This window comes from Sminthopsis crassicaudata, chromosome 1, assembly GCF_048593235.1.
Source record: "Sminthopsis crassicaudata isolate SCR6 chromosome 1, ASM4859323v1, whole genome shotgun sequence".
NCBI lineage: Eukaryota > Metazoa > Chordata > Mammalia > Dasyuromorphia > Dasyuridae > Sminthopsis > Sminthopsis crassicaudata.
The window spans coordinates 298,454,412-298,478,282 of NC_133617.1; the positions used below are offsets into that span (position 1 = coordinate 298,454,412).

Genomic DNA, 23,871 nt, shown 5'->3' on the forward strand with positions numbered 1-23,871 from the left:
GATTTAGGAAGAAGGGAAGTTTAAGGGCAAAAATAATGAGTTAAATTTTGGACATGTTAATTTTAGAATGTTAGGGACATCCAATTTGAAATGTCCAATAAGCAATTGGAAAAATGAGACTGATGGTCAGGAGAAGGGTTATAGCTGGATAAATAGATCTGAGAAGCTTGGAGATGATAACTAAATCCATGGGAGTTGATGAGAAAAATTTAGCAGTAGAACAAGAAGGCAAGAAACTTGAGAGAGTAGGACAGTATAGAAAGTGTAGAAAGAGAATATCAACATGTATACTGAAGACCCCTAGAATCAGGTCAGAAGTTGGGGAGGATAGCTCATGATCCAGATATTGAGGAAGGGAAGGGAGGATTCTGGAAGTAGGTAACAGTTATCAGAATCTTGATTGGGTGATAAATATGGATTGAATTTTCTTCAAAGGAAGAGAAAGTACTAATTGCTAATAGTTGAGACAGAAGTTGAAAATAGCAATATAGAGCAAGGAATATTCCAACTCTCTCCACCATGATCAGTAAGTCAGGGTAAGGGAGTTAAGAGTAAAAGTACAATCAATTCTGAAGAGGAAGACTGAGAATTCTGTTTCATCCACTGCAAGGAAGATAAGTCTCATTGAGGATAGGAAGATGGAAAGATTTAGAAAGGAAAAAAAAGGTTCAGAGTGAAAATAAATTTGTTACTTAGAATAAACTGAAGATGTTTAGCTTGAGGAAGAAAACAGCTTGAAGGGCATGTCCTTCATTTATTTATTTGATGGATTATTAAGTGAGAGATGAATTAAATTTGTTAAGCTTAGCCCCAAAGAACAGAGCTTTTTATTTTTATTTTATTTTTATTATTTTTATTTTATTTAGAATTTTTTCCACAGTATATATGCATGAGTAATTTTTTTATAATATTATCCCTTGTATTCATTTTTCCAAATTATCCCCCCTCCCTCCATACCTTCCCCCTGATGACAGTCAATCCCATACATTTTACATATGTTACAATATAACCCAGATACAATATATGTGTGTAAATACCATTTTCTTGTTGCACATTAAGTATTAGATTCCATAGGTATAAGTAACCTGGGTAGATAGACAGTAGTGCTAACAATTTACATTCACTTCCCAGTGTTCCTTCTCTGAGTGTAGTTATTTCAGAACAGAGCATTTAATAGGGGAAGTTGCAAAGAATTAAATTTAGGCTTGATTCTAGGAAAAAATTAGCATCAATTGGAGCTGCCCAAATGTGGGCTGCTAGTGAAGCAATTGGTTTCCCCTTTCATTGGATATATTCAAAGAAAGCCTGAATGACATATTGTTGTATATATATGGTCTTATCCACAACACTAAGACTATTTAGTGTAAAACTGCATTAAAATTTTGGGGATATTATTTTAGAAAAAAATTATTGGTCTTTTAAGCTTTTAAAGTCCTACCTCTTACTAGCTCTGCTCTTAAGAGCAAAGTCCGAGATTCTGTGGCCTGGGGAGCATCAGGATAAAACATGAATAATTCAAAGAAGATACTGTAAAATGCAAATTGTGAGAAATAGATTGATGATTTTTGAAAACTTGCCCTAATGTTGCACTTATATACACACATACAATGTGTGTATATAATACAATGAGATTGTATTATATACACACATTGTATGTGTGTATATAATGTGAGATTGTAATAAATACAATGAGATAAGGTTTCGTTACCTTTGTATGTTGCTTTCACAAAGGACAGTAGATGGCAGCAAAATAGTTTTGAATTGATCAGCCTCAAACCAATGAATCCATTTAATAAACAAAACAAAACAACATAAAACAAAATCTCACCAAATCAAACTCCAAACTAAAACAAATATATATATGTATATATATATTTATGCATATATATGCACAAAGCATACAAAATAAATAAAAGGTAATTAGTGAATTAGTGTAAGGGGGAAGGTAAAAAAGGAGAGAAATAGGCCATCTAGAAAGCTTATAAAAAGCTCCATGTAGGAAGTAGGCCCTGACATGAGTTTTGAAGGAGACAAGATCTATGTAATCTATAAAAGTAGATTTGACAGAAAACTTGGGAGGAAGTAAGCATATCATTTTAGAGTTCCATAAGGAAGAGAAAGCAGAAGATACAGCCTGATGCACAACCTATATTTTGGGACAACAAATTTCAAAGCATTTAAAGGTATGTACTGTAGGAAGGATCCTAGAGGATATAATTCTACAAGAAAAGTTAGGCTGAGAGAGATGATTCTGATGTTGAATAAAAGAGGGACCTGTTTAAAGAAACCAATGTGGATACACAGAGAATTTATTTAGCCAACTCAATTTTGTTTCTTGATTTTGAAGTTTTGTTCCACTGCCAGGCAATTCCAGTTAAAGCAATTAAGTTAAATAATTGCCAGGAGTAAGAAACACAGCTAATGTTGTGTCTGAAGTCAAATTTGAACTCAGATCCTCTTGACTATAGGTCCAAGTGCTCTATCCACTGCACCATCTAGCTACTCCTAACCAGCTCAATTTTTAAATATATGTTGAAGATTAAAGGGCAGATAAAAATGAACATAAAATAATAACAGAAGTCTACAGGAAGAATATTAGGATTATTATAGGTCAGAATGTGTTAAGACTAATAATGAATGCGAAGGAAAAATTGCTTGTAGTTATATAATCGTTTATTTATTTTTTTAAAGGTAGAACCTAACATTTTATTTAGATCTTCATTAAACTATTGAAATTGAGAACCAAAAATATATAACAAACTTCTGAAAAACAGATCTTGAAAGGCATTTTCTACTTAGGGCAGCAACCCTGGACTAGATATATAAACAAGTTGGCTTCTCTATACCACACCAACCAGGTCAGCTTCCTCCATGGCCAGCTGCTCCAGCTTTGCCTTCCCTTCTGTTAACACCAGCCAGGCCCTCTGTGTAGGTGTTATTAAGGTCCTTCCTTCCATAGGACATCCTGGCCTACATGGGAATGCTGGAAACATGGTCAAAGAATGTAATTCCAGGAAACTGAGGCAAGATAGAGCTTAGAGAGATTTTAATATTTGAAAGAGAGATATTTCCTGGGATCAAATGGATCCATGGTTTGGTCCCAGGGCTGAATGAGATCATCTCCAAGAATCCAGCATCCAGCCAGTATCCAGCCAGTATCCAGCCAGCATCCAGCCAGCATTCAGCAGCCAATTGGAGTTCTCAAGGACATATTAAAACAGTAGCTAAACAAAGGCAGGGGGTGGAGTCCAAACTCTGCTCTGACAGGTTGGGGGGGGGGGGGTAGGACCATAAATTCTAACAAACTAGGAATTAAGAAAGTGTCTGACTACAGACACAAAGTCTGGAGTTCCCCTTTCTGAGTTTACATATTGACACATTATAAACTTAGAGCAAATATCCCTGAATTATATCAGTCTTCACGAACAGGGAGGAGATTGTAAGTAAGGAGATTGAGGCTGAACAATTAGGGAAACTGAGGCAGAACCAATTTAGGGAAACTGAGGCAGGACAATAAGAGGGAACTGTGGCACAACAAGAAATCATTAAGGATTTTTTAAAAGCTGCTCTTTGAGGTGATAGCTTCTCTGTACACCCCAGAATATAATAAATAAGCAATTGGAAAATGTTTAAGTATGAAAGGATTTCCTTCTCCCCACCAAAAGCATTGCTCTCTGAAGGAAGCTGGTTTCTCTGTATCTACACCAACTGCTCAGAAAGCTCTTTAGACCTGATTTTGAAAATAAAACAGTTAAAAATCATGGGAGTAGTTCTTGTGTCATATAGAACAACTAATCTTTCTTATAAAGAAAAAGTTAATGGGTACTAAAGTGTATGACCTACAGATCCTCAGGGTAGCTAGGGGAGTGGATAGAGCACCAGCCCTGAAGTCAGGAGGACCTGAGTTCAAATGTGGTCTCAGACACTTAACACTTCCTAGCTGTGTTACCCTGGGCAAGTCACTTAACTCCAATTGCTTCAGACAAAAAAAAAAAAAAAAAGACTACCAAGCTTAACTAGAAAGTTGGTGCATAGGATTGGTTTACTCAATAAAACATGTTATTATGTACAGCCAAGCAGAGAGATTTTAAGATTTGGTACCATTTAAGAGAGAGTCATTAAGAGTATAAGCACCAAAAGGTGGTTCAACTAGTAACTGCCTTTTGCCTTTTTCATGAAGTCAGGCTAGAACTCTAACTGGAACTTGATTACAAGCAAATTGAAATGGTAGGGAACACTCCCTGACAAAAAGCCACATAATTAGAAAGGGGTCAGGTTACAGGGAGGATGAGGGAAGGAAGGCTTCACAGTTATAATAGAGCCTGAGACATTACAAAATCATGCTGACAGAGCGGTGGCATTTTTGGACAGAGGCTATAAATGGAACTACAAGTACTCAATGTGCACCTTACAAAGACATTTTCCATCGTTTGACGAGTCAATGCAGTTAAGATTTTGGACATAGATAGAGGACACAAGTTCAATCTTAAAGCATCATTTATTAGACAATGCTGCCTGTCCATCCATAGGCAGTTAAAAGGATCACCTGTGCTCACTAAGTCCATTATAATAGTGAGCAAAACACCGGGACAGAATAGCAGAGTCCAACTTACAGCCGCCACAAAAACTAAAATCACATCATTGGACAAAAGTGATTGCAAAAGCTGAAAGAGGACAGGGGAAGTTTAGAGAGAAGGGCCCTTTTCTTCAGAGCTTGAAGGCTTTTCTGTAACCAGTGTCAATAAGTCTGAGGGGAAAAGCCTAACACTTAATATTTAAGCTTTCTGGGCACTTCCCATGGGAAGTTGTCCTTACCAAAGTGATCATAGCCTGCAATCTCTTTGATAAATGGGCTTCTTCAGATGCAGATCCTGGACAATGACCCAAGGACAGAGGTCAAAGTTATTCTTCACAATATCCAGGAGCTCTCTTTCCCTCTTCTGAGAGATTTCATGATGAAAAATAAGAGATGGATAATGGATGGAAAATACCAGTAGTGTAAGAAAACCAAACAAGTACCTGCAACACAGACCACCTTTAACCAGGGATTTTGCCACCCAATGGGCAGCATAAGCAGTTGAATGTTCTACTTCAGTGTAAAATTTTCCCAAGAAAGCACACCCTCCATGAGCACCCCAACCACCATAGGTATCCACAATGATCTTCCTTCCACTTAGACCAGCATCACCCTGAGGCCACCAATGATAATTGTGTCAGGAGACTGCAGCTGGTAAATCTTATCTTCATCCAAGTATTTTGCAGGTACAACAGCTTTGATCACCTTTTCCTTTAGAGCATCCCTCATTTCATCAATATGTTGAACAGATACCACATTTGCATGGACTCTCATGGGGAGAACAGCACTATTATTCTGTATATATATTGCACAGCGACTTGAGTTTTAGAATCTGGGCATAACCAAGGCCTTTGCAGCACAATTCAGCAAGTTTGGTGATGAGCTTGTGAACTAACATAATAGTTAAGATGTATTCTTCAGTTTCATTAATAGCAAAACCAAACATCAATCCCTGCTCTCCTGCACCAATAGATGTTGCATCATCTTCTTTGCCATCTAGATGAACCCCTTGAGCAATATCTGGTGATTGCTGCTCTAAGGCTACTAGAACATTGCAAGTCTTGTAACTCTTTAGCAGAATCATCCCATTAAGCCCATATGCTTAAATGTTTCCTTAACCTCTTTCTGATAGTCAACAGCCGCTCTGCATGTGATTTCACTAGCAATTATTATTCTACCCTTAGCAACTGTTGCACAAGCACCTTTAGCATCAAGGTCTGCATCACTAATCTGGTCACAAATTTTATCAGAAGTTGTAAAAACTGAGGGAGACAGAACGTGAATAATTTGCCCTAGGTCACTTAGCTAGTAAATGTCTGGCCAGATTTGATCTCAGATTTTCTTGAGTCCATATTACGCCTCTTTAAAAAAAAACAAAAAACACACAAAAAAAAAAAAAACTTTATTTTTATTATTTTCAATAGTATTTTATTTTTCTAATACATGTAAAAATAATTTTTAACATTCATTTTTGTGAAACTTTATGTCCCAAATTTTTCTCCCTTCTTCACTTCCCTCCCCAGTTCCCCCCCCATCTCAAGACAGTAATCATTTTGATACAGATTCTGATATGTGCAATTCTTTTAAATATATTTCAATTATTTGTCATGTTGTGCAAGAAAAATAAGACCAAAATGGGAAAGAAATCATGAGAAAGAAAATGAACTAAAAAAAGGTGAAAATACTGTGATAAGAAACAAAGTATCATATCAAGAACTCCAACGACTCACAGGTGAATGCAGGAAAGATTTATTTTACATTCTGGCAAGGCTGGGTGGCCAGATGAGTAGATACACCTTAGAAACTTCAAAGGCAACGTTTTATTTCCTATTCGGAAGCCTCAAAGTCCCTCTCCTGATTCCTCATTAATTGGATGTTAGCAGAGTTATCCAAAGTGAATCTCCACCCCTCAGTATATAGCCTGTCCAAGGCTAGAAGGAGTTTACATTCTAGAATGGGGGAGGTAATAGAGATCTAAGGACAAAGAACAAAAGATTCTTATCAAATCTCAGGTCAGAATCCCTGATTACAAAAGTCAATCCCTGCCCCCAAGGAGCTTACATTCTTTTGGAGGAAAGTAACCTCCACCCTTGATTTATTCCTTGATGTCCTTGTGCTTCAGTTTTCTAATTCAAATTTCATTTCTCTAATTAAATTTTCTGTGGAAACCAAACAAATGATCATACATTTCTCATACTGTGTTTCAATTCACATGCGATTCACAGTTTCCATAGTTCTCTTTCTAGATTTAGATGACATTTTCCATCCCAAGTCTTGAGCTTTTTTTTTTTTTTTTTTTTTTTTAACCTTTATTGGGGATAAGAGCATCTCAGGGATGCTCCTTCAGGGTGGATGGGATATTAACAATGAAAACTCCCTTTAGGAGCTTCAGATTATAGGATCATAGAAGTAACTTTCAAGATCATCTTTCTTCCATTTTCTTTGTCCGGAGAGTGCTCATAACCCTGGGAAGTATTAGAATAAAAATGTGTAACAAGCAGTTGAAACTCAAGGTTTCAACTTGAAAAGTGGAAAGGACTATTAACTCTGGCCTTAGAAGACCTCAGCTGAATTTTTAACTTTGCTCTTATTACTTGCATAATCTTAGGCAAATCAATCAACCTTGGGAGGCCTCCTGTGCTTATCTGTTGTTGGTGGTTGTCCCTCTTTCTTGAAGTGGACTGAGACTTCAGGTAATTGATGCCAGTGATGTAATATAGCTTGTTAGGGAGACAGCAATAATTTTAAGGTTCCCAGACTTTAGGGGGCTTCTGTTCTAACATTAAGTCAGTAATTCTAAATCTTCTGGCTTTGGAATCTATGAGATTGAGGCCCTTTGATCTAAGAATGCTTTTGGTTAGTGATAACCAAATTCTTGAGAACACTCCTATTGACAGCTATTTACATTTAATCAGAGTCAACCAGAACCCAAACAAGGACCAAATGGGGGTTGGCCTATTAGTGGCCAATTAGAACCAGATTGGTTTGTATTTAAGGTCTGATCTTAAGAAAGAAATCTGAGATATCTTGAGGTTTATATCTAGTCTATAAAATGAGGAACATGGATGAGAAGGCTCCTGAGGCCTCTCCAGAGGGCCTTCTAGGCCCCAGTTGTTCTTGATTCATTCAAGTTGCCACTTTTAGACTAATTACATCCTAACTTACTGAGAGAACTGGACCATATGATAGCTTAGCTTTTTTTTTTTTCTTTTTTGAAAGATCATGGTGGGGCAGCTAGGTGGCGAAGTGGATAGAGCACCAGCCTTGAATTCGGGAGGACCTGAGTTCAAATCTGGTCTCAGACACTTAACACTTCCTATTTGTGTGACCCTGGGCAAGTCACTTAACCCCAGCCTCAGAAAAAGAAAAAGAAAAAAAAAAAGGAAAGATCATGGTGAGTGGGAGAGGTGTTGCAGGACCCAAGAAGGAAAAAATATTTTCACTTTTCTCTCCTCTTTCCTTTTTTTAAAAGAAAAGAGTGTGTCTCCAAACAATAGGGCAATAGTGTGACTGATTACTGGCAGAATTTGAGCTAGTGTGACTAAGACTTCATTAAGAATAAGAAGTGCCAGTCTAATCTCATTTTATTTTTTGATAAGATTATGAGACTGGCAGATCCAAGAAACTTCAAAGGTTAGTGGAGGAAAACAATTGGGAAAAGGGAAACCAACCAGGAAGCATGATGAAGTAGAAAGAACACTGAATTTAGAAACAGAAGACCTGATTGCAAATTCTACCTCCTACTTTGTGACTATGTGATCTTAGACAAGTCTTTTTATACATAGCTTTCAGGAAGACATCTAATAAATGATATTGTTATAGTCATGGATAACCTTGACTATAATATATATATATATACATATATATATATATTATATGTACTATTAGGTATTCACAATTGGTTGAACAAACAATGTTGATTAATAGATCTTGATCAAACTGGAGAGAAGTTTGAAATGAGTATGACTCAGGATTCTATCCTTGGTGCAACTTTATTCACAATACAGATATTATACTCATTTTACAGAAAAGGAATCCATGGCACAGCAAATGAAATTAGGTCAGTCAGTCAGCATTGCCACTAGCATCAAATACAAAGTCCTTGGCTCTTATTCCCTACTATAATTTGGCAGCCTCCTTTTTGCTCTTTACACAAAGCACTCTTTCTCATAACTGAACATTTTCACTGGTTGTCCCTTGTTCTGTAATTCTTTTTTCATCTCCCTCTCTTGGCTTTACTAATTTTCCTCAAGTCTCAGCTAAAGTCCAATAATCAAAATTTTTTCCTTAATCCTCAATTTTCATGCTTTACCTCTGAGTCGGTCCCAACATCTATTCTTTAGATATCTGGTTTGCACATGGTTGTTTCCATGTTTTACTCATAGGATTGTAGTGAGTTCCTTGAGAACAGGATCACTTACCTTTCCTTGTATTCCTCTGTTTAGCACAGTACTTGGCACATTGTAAGGACTAATAAATGCTAGTTGACTGATTGGCTAGTTATTTGGCATTTATCTCAATGGTTTCAGTGAAGACGTGTGTGTGTGTGTGTGTGTGTGTGTGTGTGTGTGTGTGTGTGTGTGTGTATCTTGCTTGTTAAACGTATGGCTGACACTAAATTGGGAGGGATAAGTGACACATTACATGCTAGAATTGGGATCCAGTTTATACAGATAACCAGTGCATAAAGTCTTATAAGGAAAAGATAGTTGTGGGAGAAACACCGAGGTAGGGAAATTTCCTTTACCAATGCCCATTGGCATATTAAGAGCTGCTCAGAGTACTTACAGGTAAAGACTACTATGTGTCATAATATGGACTTGAACCCAAGTCTTTCTAAAGTTGAAGCTAATTCTACCCACTTTGATATACTGCCTCTATAAATCAAATTAAGATCAAATTTAATAGGGATAAACATATTGCTATATATTCAGATTAAAAACAAACAAACAAACAATTGTTTAAGTATTCCCTAGAAGAAAGCTATTATTGTATTGTTTAGATCCTTTAGAAAGACACTATGGAAGGACTGGACAAGAATTATAAGGGTGAATAATCATGGAAAGGTTATGAGCTATTCCCATATCAATGAATAAATTAATCTGATAAGGTTAAATTTAATAAGGATCAACATAATGCCATGTATTAAAATTAACAAATAAGCAATTGTTTAAGTATTCTCTAGAAGAAGGCTGTTATTGAGTTGGTTAGCTCCTCTAAAAAGGTTCTACGGAAGGACTGGACAAGAATTACAAAGAAGAATAGACATGGAAAGTTTGTGAACTATTCCCATATCAATGAGATCAAAGATTGATCATAATATCAAGTTATCACAAAAAAACTTCAAATACTTTGAGCAGAATGAAATATCTCACAACATGCTAGGTTACCTGTCATTGCAGATCTTTGAGTGGAGCCTGGATAGCTACTTGTTGGGCATGTTGTGCCCTCTAGAATTTCTGCCTAGACCTGGGTTAAAGCAGATGACCTTGAAGGTTTCTTCCAAATCTGAAGTTCTATGATTGTAGTTCTATTTAAAATTAACATCCTTTTCCCTCCATTTAAGCATTTGATATTCTATTTCTTACAATTATTAGAAAGCAGTTAAGTGACAGAGTTTATAATGCTTAATTTGGGGTCAGAAAGATCAGAGTTCAAATCCTACCTCATAAACTTAATTAGCTATGTGACCCCAAACAAGTCAGAATTTCTAACTGCCTCAGTTTTTTCATATGAAAATGAGGATGATAATAGTAGCATCTTCACAAAGATGCTATTAGGCTCAAATGACATAAAGTCTGTAAAGTGCTTTGCAAACTTTTAAACACTTTATAGATTTTAAACTGTTATTAACCCCAAATGAGAAGCAATTAAAGAACATGCTTAGTGAGGCCTAATTATCATAAATCTCATGTAATCCAATTTCAAGGAAGACTATAAATAGAGCCAGGAAAAGAAGTGCAATGAAAGCTATGGATATGCAATCAGAACATATCGTTTCAAGGCCTTTTGTTGCTATTTATTGCTAGTAACCTTTGAAAAGTGACTTCCTCTCTTCTCTGGGCCTCAGGTTTTCTTATCTGTAAAGCAAAGGAGTTGGATCAGATGAGTTTTAAAATCTCTTCCAGTTCTGAATTCTATGCATATTTTTATGGCTCTTGGTTAAATATGGTATTTTGTATGCTACAATTAAAGTCTTTGTATGCCATAGAAGCAGGAACAATGGGTGGAAATTACAAGGACAGATTTTGGCTTGATATGTGAAAAAAAAATGCCTTCAAAATGAGAAAGATTTAAAAGTTGATTGGGCAGAGCTATCTTGGAACATCTCATATCCCTAATTACTTCATGTAAAGATTGGGGAATTATGTCAGAAATGTTATAGAAGAAATTCTCCTACAGGTAGAGATCCTTCAAAGTCCTTTTGAACTCTGAAAGCCAGAATTCATTCTTCTTCAATCAAAAAGAGAATATACTTTCCCAAAAAATACACAAAATCTCATCCTGTTCTTTAAGCTGAAATGGGAGCTCTCATTCTGTAAGACAGATAAGTGCCATAGAACTTTATTTAAAGGGAAAAAATAGATTATAAAATAATAGATCATAATACTTACCACTCTACCTCAGCCAACCCATTCACAAATGAGTAAATTGAGGAGGACAAGGGAAATGTAAATACTCATATTCTGTTTTATCAGCTCCTAATCATTATCATAACAAAATCACTGGGATCTCTTACTATGTGAAATGTAAAACCTATAATAATAGTAAACTCAGTGATGCAGAAGGCTTTCTATTATGAGACTGGTTTGGAACTTGACAAGACCTGCTTGACAGCTTATTCTTGAATGAGATAGGTAAGAATGGGCAGAGGAAAAAGAGACATTTGGCACAGAGACAGTCGTATGTATAGGTGAGAGAGCCCCACTCAAATTTTCCAAAAGAAGGGAAGTGACCACCCACTTTAAAAGACCAGGTTGTAAATAAAGAACAAGTACATAGATTTAGAATTAGAGGGGATCTTAGAGATATAGCAGTAAGCTCCTGCTAGCTTTTCATTTTACAAATGAAGAAACTGAGATCCAGAAAGAATCAGAATATGAACTCCTTGAGGGCAAAGACTATATTGCTTTCATATTTCTATTTCCAGCAATAGCAGAGGAGTACTTAATACTTTTTCTCATATTTATTCATGAAAAATTGAGTCTAGATTATACCAGTAGTCTTGGGCAGCATGGCCTAATATACAAGGCACTAAAGATGGGATCAGAAAGACATGAATTCAAATCCTGTCTCAATCACTTACTCGGTATGAAATCCCAGGCAAGTCGTTACTCTGTGCTTCATTTTTCTCATCTGCAAAATGAGGGAATCTCAATAGCTAACTTCTAAGGTTATTTCTAACTCTCAGTCTGTATTCCTGTTCTTTCTTTCAAACAGAATCAAGTTTCTTCCTTTAGGAAAACTTGAATTCCTTCTCTATGTTCAAGGATATCTCATAAATATATTTTCCTTTATTTGAAATGACTCATCTTTTTTGCCCATTCTGACATCTCTGGATCATCACTAGCCACCTTGACTTATGTCTTGCCACTTGCCTACAATGACTAAACGAGAAATTAAAATTGATGAGTTGTGCAGCTCTGACTCATTCAAATACAATTCACTTGCAAGTGAAGACATTACCCTGATGACAACACCAGTTCATTTGGAGAACAAAGGATGAACACACTTCTGGTTTATCTCATTCAAAATCTGCTAGATGGACTGGCTTTTCTCTTCTCTCTCCAAATTTATGACTCCATGAATCCAAGTCCTCTGAAGTTACATCCAGTCTTCTTCCATTCCATTCTGGTAGGCATTCTAATTCTAGAATCTGTAGGATTTTGGCCATTCACCTGCCATAATCAAGAGTAAATGCTGATTTCAAATGGAAGTCACAAGAGACCAAAGTTTCAGCAGAGCAGTGCATTGTGGTGAAACAAAACATAAATTTTGCCAAGAAAGAATGAATTTGGCTTTAACCCAATGCCTAAGTCACTCAGTGGTAGCAAACACCACTCAGGGAGACCCTTTCAGGCAATTAAGTTTTGATATATTCTGTACCAACATGCCCACTAATTTCTTTCATGTCCATTCAACTCACTTGGAGTTTGGATGCATTCAAGGGCATTTTGTTCAAGTGCAATTGTTCCCCTAAGGGCACCTGAGTGCCTAAGAAATTAGAAGACAAATAAGTTTTGGAAAATAAGATGAATCAGCAATACCTTAATTTATGAGCTCTGCTCTTGGTTTGCCACTAAGGAACTGTATTATTCTTTTCAAATCATTTACCCTTTCTGGGACTATTTCCTTATCTGTACAGTGACAAAGTAGAGTAAGTAGAGTAGAAGACTACTATGGTCTCTTCCAGATCTAAAGTTCATGTACACAGATGTGTAGCAATCTTGGGTACATATGTGTGACTTTGGACAAGTTACTTCTTTTCTATAAAGTAGTAATCACAATTCTAGTTTGCATAACACTCAAAAGTTTGCAAAAGACAGAAGAATATGCAGAGCCCAAAACCAGGACCTTGAAAAAAATATCCTTCAGTCCTTAGTTCAACAAATAATAGATAATTGCCTAGGGGAAACTTAGGATTTACTAATAGGCTATCGAAACCATAATTGTTGAAAATCCCTCTTATTACTTGAAAGAGACTTCTTTTTTTAATTAAAGCTTTTTATTTTCAAAACATATACATGGATAATTTTTCAACATTAACCCTTGTGAAATCTTGTATTCCAATTCCCCTCTCCTTTCCCCAACCCTCTCCCCTAGATGACAAATAATACAATATATGTTAAGCATGGTGAAAATATATGTTAAATCCAATATATGCATACATATTTATACAATTATCTTATTGCACAAGAAAAATCAAGTCAACAGGAAAAAAATGAGAAAGAAAATAAAATGCAATATGTTGTGGTCCACACTCATTTCCCACAGTCTTCTCTCTGGGTGTAGATGGCTCTCTTCATCACAAGATCATTGGAACTGGTATCAGTCATCTCATTGTTGAAGAGAGCCATGTCTTATCAGAATTGATCATTGTATATTCCTATTGTTGCTATTTACAATGATCTCCTGGTTCTTCTCATTTCACTTAATATCAGTTCATGTAAGTCTCTCCAGGCCTCTCTAAAATCATCCTGCTGATCATTTGTTATAGAACAATAATCCCGAAAGAGATTTCTAAGGCTTGGAGAGTTACTATGGGAAGGGCAATATGCTTTAAACAAGAAGCAAAATAGATCATGTACAGACATCAGAATCTAGCTCAACAAGAACACCTCCATGATGAGTGTAGGTATAGATATGGCAGTGAAGGAGAATCTACTGGAAATTCCAGCTAGTGTTCCAGTCAAGATGGCTATGAAAGTTCCAAAACTTCTCTTATTCAACCAGCCAGATATGAATTTATCTGGTGAAACTTAATTAAGCTGAGATTGGAAGTGGCAAAAACAAATATTGGAAGAGGAAATCCTTTTAGTTATAAGAAGACTATAAATTAGAAATGCACATTTCAGAAAGGGGAAGTAAGGGAAGGCTAGGATAATTCAATTGCTTGAGAAAGAATAAGTGAGATGGAGCACTTCCCTCTAGCACACAGACTGTATTCATAATTTTGTCCCCTTATCTATATAAGACTCTAGCAAGTACCTGGGAAAGATATTTTGGTTATATTAGATTGTATTTGGTTATATTAGGAATTCCCACAATCAGCAAAGGTAAGATTGTTTACTAAGTAAACAGGATCACAAATCAGGGAGGATTGTTGAACAAGAGGGTTTGGACTTCTTTCCATTCCTGCTTCAAGGTGACAAATGCCACAAGTGATCCTAGGCCAAAGGCCATTGTCCTTGTTGAAGGAGCATAGTGCAATGAACATTTATTAAGCACCTATTATATATCAAGAAGCATATTATGCACTAGAGATACAAATAAGCATGAAAGGTAGTTTACATTCTTTTTTGTTTGTTTGTTTGTTTTCCTTTTCCCTTAAAAATTTTTTTTTAATGGCTTTTTATTTACCAGATATATGCATGGGTAATTTTACAGCACTGGCAATTGCTAAACCTTTTGTTCCAGTTTTTCCCCTCATCCCCCCCCCCCCCTTGCTCTCAGATGGCAGGTTGACCAATACATATTAAATATGTTAAAATATAAATTAAATACAATATATGTACAAAAAGAATCACACTTTGAAATAGTGTACAATTAGCCTGTGAAGGAAATAAAAAATGCAGGTGGGAGAAAAATGGAGGGATTGGGAATGGGGAAAAACATTCTAACAATTATGTACAAAACAAGTCACATAAAGTATAAATTAAAAATAGCAGAGGGAAGGCACTAGAGTTAAAAGGAATAAGGACTGGCTTCTTGTAGAAGGTAGGATTTTAGCTGGAATTTTGAGGAAGATAAGGAATGCAGGAGACAGTTAAGGAGGGAGAACATTCAAGGTATTAGGAATATTCAGTGAAAATGTTCCAAAATCCAGTGCCTGTAATGTGTATGAAAACTGAAGAGATGATGGGGGTAGGTTTGAATACCAAATAGAAGTCTTATATTTGATCCTGAAGGATAGGGTACCATTGGCATTTATTGAGTAGAAAATTGTAATATGGTGGGAGCTGTGCTTTTAGAAGGTCATTTTGGCCTGAGTGAGGAGACCCTTCTGGTGGAAAGACTAACCAGTAAGCTACTTCAATAATCCAGACATCAGGGGATGGGAATTTTAACTATCACTATGTGTCAGTGTCAGTGTCAGAGGAGAAAGGGATTATATGCAAGAGATGCTTTCATGATAAAATTGGCAGACCGTGGCAATGGATTAAATATGCAGAATTGAGAGACAATTATACCTGTTATGGCCCTGGGTATTTGGAAGGCTAAAGACATGATCAATTAATAGGGAAATTAGGAAAAGGGGAAGATTTAGGGGAGAAAATAATATTGCGTTTAAGATGTCCAATAGGGGTTGGAAATGTGACAATGAAAGTTAGCAGAGAGAATAGAGTTAAAGAAGTAAATTTTAGAATCATCATCATAGGTGAAAGGTGGGCAGGGAGAACATTAATTTCACAGCTTAACTCAGTCTCTACAAAGCATAATTCCTCTAAATTCCAAGTCCCATCCTCCACCACGTTCTGGTCCTGGCACTCTAGCTTCTCAGGGTTTTCCTACTAGGCTGACAGCAAATCTGGTTTGCATTTTTCTGTTGGGCTTCAAGGATAACATGGCTTAAACTTCTGAGTGGAGTGATTCTACTACCTGAACTTAGAAACTAAATGGACAAATGGAAGAAATCAAAACTCTAAGTCCAGTTTTTGATCCCACAGGACCACAGCAGCAGTCCAGATGATAACCGCATAGTAGTACTACAGCTGAAAAGAGCATAAGCTTGTCCAGTGGCTGAATTAAGTGAAAGACTTCAATAATACATCAAAGACTGAGCTCAAGGAGTCCAATGGGCTGACTGATCCAGAAAAGACACCGTATGTTAAGAATCATCCAGTGCTTTGCAACCTACTTTTCTCAGCCTGGGAAGCCACAGCCCTGTGACTAAGTAATCTGTCTGATTTAATCCATCAGCAGCTGCCCAGAGGAAAAACAGAATTGGTTTTCATCATAGCACAAGCTGTGCAGGGGATCAATTCAGAAACCAAGAGACCTTAATGACCCAGCCCAGCAGCATTTTGACCCATTCAGTTGCTATGAAAAGCAACCCTGAGCTTCATGTCCAACAATGATGATATACTCTAAAAAGAAGCCAGCCCATTTAAGCACATTATGAATTATCTATATCTCCAAAACCAACTTTATAAGGATACTCTCTCCTCATTGAGAAAGAAAGGGCACCAAGGCTCTGTATTTCTGAAATTAGTTGTAGACTACTAAGTCAATCACTATCATACACTGTTTTTACCTATTCTTTTCTCCATGGATACTGTCTATTTGTAAAAGAAAATGACTAAGATTTGGGGGAGAAATGATTTGTAACTACTGTTCTTGCCTTTCTAAAAGAAATTTCTAATTACTGCTATACCATTTGAGTAAATGCCTTTCTATGGAACTGAGTCTCCTAATTGTTGAGGGGGAGCACACTAATGGGGGCTTTTATACTATGTATTAGGAGGGTAACAATCACAGTGTTATCCTAAAATCCTAAAAGTAATAGTAGGGATGCTTCTGGGGACTCAAACTGCCAGTGGTAGTGCTGTCTAGGGAGTAAATGTTAATCAAACTATCTATCAACAAGGTACTGTGCTTAACATTGGCAATATGAAGAAAAAGTGAAAGTGTTTCTTTTAAAGAGACTATTATTTTAATGGAGGAGACTACATGGATAGGTATAAATACAACATGTCTTCAAAATGAATGTGATAATTTGGAGCAGTTGGGGGTATCAAAAAAAAAGTTTCATGTAGAAGGTAGTGTTTGCATTGAATTTTGTAGGACACCAGGCATATCAAGCAGTTCATCTTAAGATGTAACAAATGAATCATTTACTTATCTGGGGGTTCCCAGAAATAGTAATTTGATTCCCTGGTGGGTAAGCCTGTACTTATAAAGTTTTGTGAATTTTCATTGCTCAGGGATTGGTTGACAGACCTAAAACTCATCACGAGGAACTTCCTTGAAGCTTTCCTAACCTGGGCCTGTGTTCTGCTGACTTATTCTTTAAGAGGACAGATTTACTTCTATATCACAACAATGAATTTGAGGGCTATTACTATTATTTTTTAAATCCATAGAAGAAGAGTGTGCTTCAAATTAAAGAAGAAAATTCTATTCTTAATTCTACCTTTCATTTACCAACATGTATACTTATATAGTAGAAACATGTCAATGATCTTGGGTCTTTGAGCTAAGTGAATAGTAAATATGGATAATTCAGTTCTTTCCTTTATTGCTTTAATCCCATTTTTTTTTTCAGTAGCTGTCTCATCATCTTAATTTCTTTTTAAGCATGTTTATTAATTTGTAAAATAGAGATAATAGCATCCACCCTACAAGGTTCTTGTGAGGCTCAGATGAGGTAATATGCTTGTAATGTGTAATTGTACATATAATTTGCTTTGCAAACTTTAAAGTGCTCTATTTAATGCCAACTTTTAATATAGTCTGCATAATTCAATAAAAATTTTGTCTGCCTCTCTGTCTCTGTTCCTCATCCTTCTCTCTCTCTCTCCTCTCCTCTCTCTCTCTCTCTCTCTCTCTCTCTCTCTCTCTCTCTCTCTCTCTCTCTTACTTTCTTTCTATGCTCTCTTCCTTTCTCTTGCACCTCAATTATCTGGAGCTGAACTTAGGCTGGTGATAAGAATTTATTTGCAAAACATCCACAGGGTGTTTCACTAGGGGATAGTGAGTACTTCCCAAATTAAATTGAGGCTTTACTTAAGTGAAGAATTTCATGGCAATTTATAAGCACTCAGTATGAAATGTTCCCAGTTTCCTATTGCTGAAAGTTTCCTTCAAATTTTATTTTTAATATTTTGTCAGGAAGAATGATCATTTCCCCCCCTCTAATTTGTTTGCTCTAACAAAGGTTTTGTTGTTATGTTGGGGAGCTACAAAAAGTCTCTTAACAGCTTAATTGATATGAAACATTGATTAGGCCTTCTGAGGGATGGAGAGTTCCAAAGGAATTATGAAATAACCACTAAGTTTACAGAAGGATGTTTGCAAGCAGAGGTTCCTGGCTTGAGCTGGACAAAAAGCAGTTGGACAGTTGATAACTAAATTTAAAGAAATACATGCAGTCTGACAGTAGAACTATTGAGCTTGGTCAAAATGTTTACATGTTGATAACTGAACAGCAACAAAAATAAGACAAGGATTAGATGTAGCAAAGAGACAAAAAAAATATTCCAATACATAATTTTCAAGAGAAATTGTTCATGACATTGGCTCTGCCTGCTGAAGGTGAAGGGTTATTGAATTCAAGCACAGAACCTAGCACAACATGAATATTTAAGATAATATTTATATACTAAGGCAGAAAAGGAGGAACAAGAGACAGAAAAAATACAAACTATTATTTAGAATGTGAAAATTACACCTATGCTCTAACTATGTTAGCTACAGTTAGCATTAGTTAGTGTTGGTGGAGCACTGGATTGCCAAGTTAAGGTCATGGACTAGATCTCCTTGTGGCTCAATTATATTTGATTTAATAAAATCACTCAATGACTATTAAACAACTCTGATGTGACAGATACTGTGCTTGGTGCTGGAGAAAAAAAGTCAAAAATGAAAATGGGTCCTCTTCTTAAGGAGTTTACAGTCTGTTGGGGAGAAATGTACACAGATAAGAAAAAAAATTTAGTAATAGGGGGAAAAGGTTAGACCATAACTCTAGTTCTAAATTAATTAAGCTATTCCACAGATGGATATTAATATAGCTGGGCCAGCCCAAACTCTTTGCTTTTATAAAAAGATTAAATAAAAATACTAGAACCACTTATTGTTGTATTATTGGTTTCTAGTACACATGTGCTTGAGCCTATATATTCTGAATATAACCTTTGATATGAGTCTTCTCATGGGGACAAATTGGGAAGAAATAAAAAGACAATGGATTTTAAATTTGAAAGTTAATTTCTTAGAGCTCATTCCCATTCATCTAACAAAGAAATAAATATTCGTTGACTGTGAAAATGAAAAAAAAAGACTTTATCTTTATATACAAATCCATGGTATAATGAAGAGCTATTGACATAGTGCTTGTGAATTCACTCAAATTATGTTCTTTCTCCCTAGGTCTTGGTTTCTCCTCTGTAAAGTGGGGGCTATGTATAGGGAGTGAACTAAATATAGCCTCTGAAGTTGTTTCCATCTCTCCATCTGTGATCCCATGATCCTTTTAGCTCAATAGAGGTAGTTAAGATTTTTTTAAAAGTGATCATATTGAAATCTAATTCATGATGACTTAGTTTAGCTGCTCCTTGGATGACAAACATTGTCCCTGGATCTAGACTTGAATTTCTTTGAACTTGATAGGATTTGATAAGATTCTGTGCTTTCCTGCCAAAGTCTCTAAAAATTCTCATTCAAACCTATGCTAGAGAGAAATGTCAGAGCATGATATTATAAGACATGAGAGCAAAAGAAGTAGAAACACAATAGAGGTTTATTATTATTATATATACATAATATATACATAAAATTACATGTAAAAACAATTTTAGCACTTTTTTAAAAACAATTTTGGGTTCCAAATTATCTCCCACAATTCATCCTCTTGCCCCTCTTTAAAAGAGAAGCAATTTGATAAAGGTTATATATGTAGTCATGCAAAATATAGTGGTGCATTTGATGCATCAGGTCTTCATATGTAACTGATGAGTCAAGGAAGAAAAAAAATTGCCATATTAGTTCCATGATTAAAAACAGTATTTTCCCTTTTGCTTGGGAGGCCAAATTTTGTCTTATATATATATATATATATTTTTTTTATTCATTTTTCCAAATTATCCCTCCCTCCACTCCCTCCCCCGATGGCAGGTAATCCCATACATTTTACATGTGTTACAATATAACCTAGATACAATGTATGTGTAAATACCTTTTTCTTGTTGCACATTATTAGCTTCCGAAGGTATAAGTAACCTGGGTAGATAGACAGTAGTGCTAACAATTTACATTCGCTTCCCAGTGTTCCTTCTCTGGGTATAGTTATTTCTGTCCATCATTGATCAACTGGAAGTGAGTTGGATCTTCTTTATGTTGAAGATTTCCACTTCCATCAGAATACATCCTCATACAGTATTGTTGTTGAAGTGTATAGTGATCTTCTGGTTCTGCTCATTTCACTCAGCATCAGTTGATTTAAGTCTCTCCAGGCCTCTCTGTATTCCTCCTGCTGGTCATTTCCCACAGAGCAACAATATTCCATAACCTTCATATACCACAATTTACCCAACCATTCTCCAATTGATGGACATCCATTCAACTTCCAGTTTCTAGCTACAACAAAAAGAGCTGCCACAAACATTTTGGCACATACAGGTCCCTTTCCACTTTTTAGTATTTCTTTGGGATATAATCCCAATAATAGCAATGCTGGGTTCAAAGGGTATGCACAGTTTGACAACTTTTTGGGCATAGTTCCAAATTGCTCTCCAGAATGGCTGGATTCTTTCACAACTCCACCAACAATGTATTAATGTCCCAGTTTTCCCACATCCCCTCCAACATTCATCATTATTTGTTCCTGTCATTTTAGCCAATCTGACAGGTGTGTAGTGGTATCTCAGAGTTGTCTTAATTTGCATTTCTCTGATCAGTAGTGATTTGGAACACTTTTTCATATGAGTGGAAATAGTTTCAATTTCATCATCTGAGAATTGTCTGTTCATATCCCTTGACCATTTATCAATTGGAGAATGGTTTGGTTTCCTATAAATCAGGGTCAGTTCTCTATATATTTTGGAAATGAGACCTTTGTCAGAACCTTTACTTTTAAAAATATTTTCCCAATTTGTTACTTCCCTTCTAATCTTGTTTGCATTAGTATTGTTTGTACAGAAACTTTTTAGTTTGATGTAATCAAACTCTTCTATTTTATGATCAATAATGATCTCTAATTCTCCTCTGGTCATAAATTCCTTCCTCCTCCACAGGTCTGAGAGGTAGACTATTCTCTGTTCCTCTAATCTATTTATGATCTCATTCTTTATGCCTAAATCATGGACCCATTTTGATCTTATCTTGGTATATGGTGTTAAGTGTGGGTCCATATCTAATTTCTGCCATACTAATTTCCAGTTTTCCCAACAGTTTCTTCTGAATAATGCATTTTTGTCCCTAATGTTGGTATCTTTGGGTTTGTCAAAGATTAGATTGCTATAGATGTACCCTTTTTTTGTCCTTTGTATCTAATCTGTTCCACCGATCTACCGTTCTATTTCTTAGCCAGTACCAAATGGTTTTGGTGACTGCTGCTATATAATATAGCTTTAGATCAGGTACACTTAGACCACCTTCCTCTGACTTTTTTTTCATTAGTTCCCTTGCAATTCTCGACCTTTTATTCTTCCATATGAATTTTGTTGTTATTTTTTCTAGGTCATTAAAATAGTTTCTTGGGAGTCTGATTGGTATAGCACTAAATAAATAGATTAGTTTGGGGAGTATTGTCATCTTTATTATATTCGCTCGGCCTATCCAAGAGCACTGAATGTCTTTCCAATTATTTAAATCTGACTTTATTTTTGTATCAAGTGTTTTGTAATTTTTCTCATATAATTCCTGACTATTCTTTGGTAGATGGATTCCCAAATACTTTATACTCTCAACATTTGTTTGGAATGGAATTTCTCTTTGTATCTCTTGCTGTTGCATTTTGTTGGTGATATATAAGAATGCTGAGGATTTATATGGATTTATTTTGTATCCTGCAACTTTGCTAAAATTCTGAATTACTTCTAATAGCTTTTTAGCAGAGTCTTTGGGGTTCTCTAAGTATACCATCATGTCATCTGCAAAGAGTGATAGTTTGATTTCCTCATTTCCTACTCTAATTCCTTGAATCTCTTTCTCAGCTCTTATTGCCGAGGCTAGTGTTTCTTGTACTATATTGAATAGTAATGGGCAACCTTGTTTCACTCCTGATCTTACTGGGAAAGGTTGCAGTTTATTTCTATTGCATATTATGCTTACTAAAGGTCTTAAATATATGCTCCTGATTATTCTAAGGAATAATCCATTTATTCCTATACTCAAGAGTTTTTAGTAGGAATGGATGTTGGATTTTATCAAATGCTTTTTCTGCATCTATTGAGATCCAAATTTTGTCTTAATGAAACAAATTAGCCCCCCTCTCAAAAAACTCTCTCAAAATATAATTCTCCCAAATAGTTAATCAAATCTAAAATAGATATGAATAGTTGGAACATGAAAGTGTTAGCTTTTATTATTTACTATTTTTAAAAAGGAAGCCGGTGTTTTTTAATCTTGACAAGTTAGTTCTATAGGTCAGTCAGCTGATAAACTGAAAGCAGAAGGCAGTCCTCCCTTCAGGAACTCACAAATCCAATAAGGGAATACACTCATGTAAAATGAAAGAACTGATACAGACATGTACTGAACCCAGTTGGAACCAACTCAATTCATTGTCAAATTTTCATGTGAGCATTTATGCATTAGAAATCAGCAAATGCAACAAATCTGGGCTTGATTCATTGTTTTGTTGATATCTTAGACCAATGGTGTCAAATTCAAATGGACCATTAAACTTTACATGAGCATTCCTGTTGGTTCATATTGACTTAGAAAACTAGGTATCAACATTAACCTTATTTTGTTATATTAAAAGTGAGGGAGAAAATGTTAATAATGCAGATTAATCTAAAAAATTCATGCAACTGTTTTCCTCCCCTCACCCCTCCCCGAGGGAAAGTGGTTGAATATTTACTAATATACTCTTGGTTGGAAGATCATTAAGGTCTTTTCTAATTATCATATTATCTATATAATTGTATTGTTGCTGTTCAGTCACATGCAACTTTTCATGACCCCATTTTAGAGTTTTTTGGCTTCTTAAAAGTGTGTAGTGATTCCATATGGGGTTGTGTAACTGAATATAGAGGGTCATGAAAAATTTGGCAAAGATTTCTGAATACAACGACCAAAAATTAATTGAAAATTAAATACATAATGAATCCAAGATATTTCTAACAGTGCTTGCTTATGTTGTACCTCACAAGTTCACTGCAACCTTGGTGCTGAACACATAACACTCATACTTTGCACTGTGCAAGCATAGACACTGCCAGAAACACATTAATTATCTAAAATTTGAGATGGGATAGAGAGTAAGAATTTGGGCAAAAAGAGGTCACAAGTGTAAAAAGTTGAAGAAGCACTATTTAGTATACAGTTGTCCCCAAGTACCTCTTCAGCCTACCTAATTTTGCTCTCCACTGATTTTAAAGCCTTTGAAATCCAGAACTATCTGTGTGACCCTGAGCAAATCACTTAACTCCCTTTGCCTCAGTTTCCTCATCTATAAAATGAACTAAGGGAAAGAATTGGCAAGCCACTACAGAATCTTTGACAAAAACAAAAACAAAAACCCCAAAGAGGTCATTGAAGTGTCAGTCGTAACTGAAAATGCTTATATAGTAACATGTACCTTTCAGGAAAAAAAAATATTGCTGCCTTTTATATATGACACTGATGATTTCTGGCTCTTATTCATGGAATAACTATAATTCTTTAAATAATTAATTTGATTTATGTTA

General features: G+C 35.8%; 1 pseudogene; it reads right to left on the bottom strand.

The window, feature by feature from the left end:
* Positions 1 to 4,768: 4,768 nt before the first annotated feature.
* On the bottom strand, positions 4,769 to 9,973 carry LOC141549796 (S-adenosylmethionine synthase pseudogene; annotated as a pseudogene).
* Positions 9,974 to 23,871: the final 13,898 nt, after the last annotated feature.